This window comes from Oryctolagus cuniculus, chromosome 16, assembly GCF_964237555.1.
Source record: "Oryctolagus cuniculus chromosome 16, mOryCun1.1, whole genome shotgun sequence".
Lineage (NCBI taxonomy): Eukaryota > Metazoa > Chordata > Mammalia > Lagomorpha > Leporidae > Oryctolagus > Oryctolagus cuniculus.
Window position 1 is genome coordinate 61,859,554 of NC_091447.1, and position 3,979 is coordinate 61,863,532.

At 44.7% G+C, this 3,979-nt stretch overlaps 1 pseudogene; it reads right to left on the reverse strand.

Annotated features, from left to right (window-relative positions):
• Positions 1-414: 414 nt before the first annotated feature.
• Positions 415-2,246, reverse strand: LOC138845751 (olfactory receptor 7A17-like; annotated as a pseudogene).
• Positions 2,247-3,979: the final 1,733 nt, after the last annotated feature.

The following is a 3,979-nucleotide window of genomic DNA, read 5'->3' on the forward strand; positions in this document are numbered from 1 at the left end:
AAAAAAGACAGTGGCCACAGATTTCCCCAACCTACACTCAGTAAATGACCTGAGTTGCCAGCTGTAGTCTGACTATGGGAGTAGCAAAACACGTAACATGTTTTCCAGTAAAACAAACAAAAATCTACTCAGTATGAACACATCATGTGTGGAGAACTTATTCTTTAGATAGCCTACCATCCCATGAGATGATGGTGAATTCCAACTGCTTCTGTGTTTGTAAAGTCTTTGGGAAAGCAGGAAAGTAAGAAAAGGAAAGATGTTTAGATACTGAAGAGAGCAGAAGGTGTAAAGAGCAAGTTGCTCAAGTTAGACAGGTGGAAATCAGAGTAACACCAACTCCAGGAAGCAAAATGAAGGAGAAAACTCTACTTTCACAATCTGGTCATGAAACCAGGGTTGCTGGTCCAGGCATTTGAGTCCTACGATTATCACTGCTTCCTTAGCTCCAGAGCAATGGACCCTTGTATAGTTTCCAGAGCCTTCTTTATGTCTTTATTCCTCAGACTGTAGATGAAGGGGTTCAGCATGGGGGTGACCACAGTGTACATCACCGAGGCCATGGCAGGTGAGTGTGAGTTGTGGGTAACAGCTAAAGTGAGGTAGACACCTAGACCTGTGCAATAGAATAAGGAGACAATGATAGGTGAGAGGCACAGGTGGAGAATGCTTTATACTTCCCCTGAGCTGAGGAGATTGCTCGGATGGAGGAGATGATCTTAGAGTAGGAGCACAGGATCCCAGCCAGTGAACCAACAGCTAGCAGCACAGGTATGAAGTATATGACCATGTCATTAAGAAAAGTGTCAGAGCAGGCAAGATGGGCCACCTGATTCAGTTCACAGAAACAGTGATGGATTTCCAGGGGTACACAGAAGGACAGCCACAGCACCATTAAGCTTTGTAACAAGGCATGCAGGACACTGATGACCCAGGATACCAGTACCAGCTGCACACAGAGCTGGGGGTTCATGATGACCATGTAGTGCAGGGGGTGACAGATGGCCACGAACCTGTCATAGGCCATCACAGCTAGGAGAAAATTGTCCAGCTGTGCAAAAAGCGGGAAGAAGAACATCTGGGTGATGCAGCCTGCATAGCTGATGGCTTTGCTCTGTGTCTGGATGTTCACCAACATCTTGGGGATGGTGGTGGAGGTGAAGCAGACGTCCACCAAGGACAGGTTGGAGAGGAAGAAGTACATGGGTGTGTGGAGGTGGGGGTCTGAGAGGATGGCCAGGACGATGAGCAGGTTCCCAGCCACAGTGACCAGGTACCTGGAGAGGAAGAGCCCACATATGAGGGGCTGCAGTACTGGGTCCTCTGAGACTCCCAGGAGAGGAAATCTTGAAGTTTGTGAATCATTCTCTGATGCCAGTGGTTGAGACGACTACCAGGAAAGAGATAATTACATGATCACTGAGGAGCCATTGCTCACATTGGGGAAATTCTACCATTTATATGTTGCAGGCAAGCACTGATTTATATACACTGTGCATGGATCTGGTCCCAAGTAGGACTCATTTAGTCCATTTGAAACTTCTTATTAGCATCTCTGAGCAGGGTTTCCTTCCCACTTAGCATTTGCCCTAAAGTGCATGTATGTATTCTACTACTTTAATAAGTAATGATCTCCTACTGTATAAATTGACTTTCAATCATGTTTCAAGTAGTAACCAGTCACAAGTCTAATACCTTGGAAGAACAAAATTGCCTAAACCCAATTAATGGAGATGGAATATAAGAGAATGAATAAATGCGGTAAATAAAATGAAAGCAGCTATAAAGGAGAATGGGTCCAGGGTGTTCTTTTTTTTTACATTTATTTATTTGAAAGAGTTACAAACAGAAAGAAAGGCAGAGAGACAAAATGAGAGAGCGAAGTCTTCCATCCACTAGTTCACTCCCTAATTGGCTGCAACAGCTGGATCTGCACCAGTCTGAAGCCTGGAGCCAGGAGCTTCTGGGTCTCCCACATGGGTGCAGAGGCACAAAGACATGGGTCATCTTCCACTGCTTTCCCAAGCCATAGGAGAGAGCTGGTTTGGAAGTGGAGCAGCCAGGACTCGAACCAGTAACCCAGATGGGATGCCAGCACTGAAGGTGGTGGCTTCACCTGCCATGCCACAGCGCTGCCCCCCCCCCCCAGGGTGTTCTTTTCTAGTTGTCCAAGTAGGACTGGAAATGGAAGGGGTCATTACCCAGAGACCCAGAGCCACGAGGTACTTTGTGGAAGTATGGATCATGTCAAGGGTATGATGAGGGCCAAGACCCCCTCGTGGCTGTTATTACACAACAGGAGCACTCCAAGGGAAGTGAGGATGGCAGTGGTGATGAGCAAGAGGGAGAGTGGGGTGGAGTGGGGACACAGGATCTGAGGTTGAGGTGCATCAACACAGACTCCATCATCCTCACAGGAGCCTCTTGCACCTCATTCCTCTTTTAACTTTATTTACTCTAACATAAAGAGAACAGATTTAACGCAGTTCTTGGATACAATTTTAAGAATAGCATGGTATTTCTCTTCCTCCCTGCTCCTTCTTCCCCTCTCTCTCTCTCTCCTCTCTTTTTCTCTCTCTTCTCTCTCTCCCTCTTTCCCCCCTCCTCCTCCCTCTACCTCCCTCCTCTCCTCCCTCTCCCACTCTTCCTTTCACATTTTTGAGATGACATGTTGTTACTATTCTCTGTGTAATTCTTCAGTTTTCCAAGATTGAGAAACTCCTTTAAATATTAAAAAAATGTAAACAGATGCAAAAATTTTTGAGGTTCCACATGATATGTGAGTACCAGTCTACATTGTGCTATGTCCAATCAGTGTGTGTCTATGAGTACATATATCTATCTACTCAAAATGAAGCATTTCTTTAGGGTCCAAAACATCCAAACTCCTATCTTCTAGTTCTGTTTCAGAGAAATTTGTCATACATTTCCATGATCTTAGTTGCCCTACTGTGCAATAGAACCCAGCAATGTCTTACTTCTCCCTAGCTGTAACCTAGTGAACACGGAACAAGATTTCTCCACCCCTGGCCCATATCTCCCTCTCCATTCTCTAATATCCACCATTAGACTTTATCATTGTGTTTGAAAAGGCAACCACTGATTTGAACGGGATTCCTTCTAAGTACCGTATGTTGATTGAGGTCTTGTTTGAGTAACATTGTTACCTTGGAATAGTGATTCCAGGTAACTCAGCTTGAACACTGTTGTCATCTCACAGCAGGTGCACACAAGCACACAAACACACAGAGACAAACACAGACACAGATACTATAGCCTTCTGGGGCCTTGTTCATACCATGCCCTTTTCATCCCTGGCTACCCCGATAGGGCAACATGTGGACATGACACATGTGGGCCAAATCAAGTTATTTCCTGCAAAAAAGTGCACATTTCACCCAGAAGTTCCAGCTTGAAAACCTCCCGGTTTTAACCTGGCACAACTTAGCCATTGCAGCTGTTTGAAGCGTGAACCAGTGGATGCTAGTTTCTCTCTCTATTTCTCTCTCTTTGTAACTCCACCTCTCTAATAAATAAATAAGTCTTTAAAAAATACGAACAGGAAATGAATCTAATGTTACCACTTCACTTATGTGAAGATCCCAACATGACTCTGAGTGGAAAAGCTGATGCTGAGTGAAGGATAAAGAATTGATACCAATTGATGGTGGAGGCAATGCAACCTTCAGAAATAGATACAACTAGAAAAGCCCAGAGACACTGTAGGAAACAACAGGAAGAGAAGATGGATGTACTTATACACAAGATGATTTTTCAGCTTGAATAAGCTCAGAAACATTCTGCATTGACAAAGCAAAGGCAGGGGTAGGGCAGTAAGACAGCCTTATGGACCTGGTAACACACTTGACTATCCCTCAAACACACACACACGTAAACACATGTGCACACACATGTACACACATGAACATAAATGTGAACACATATACACTCACATAACCACCACACATGCACACTCACA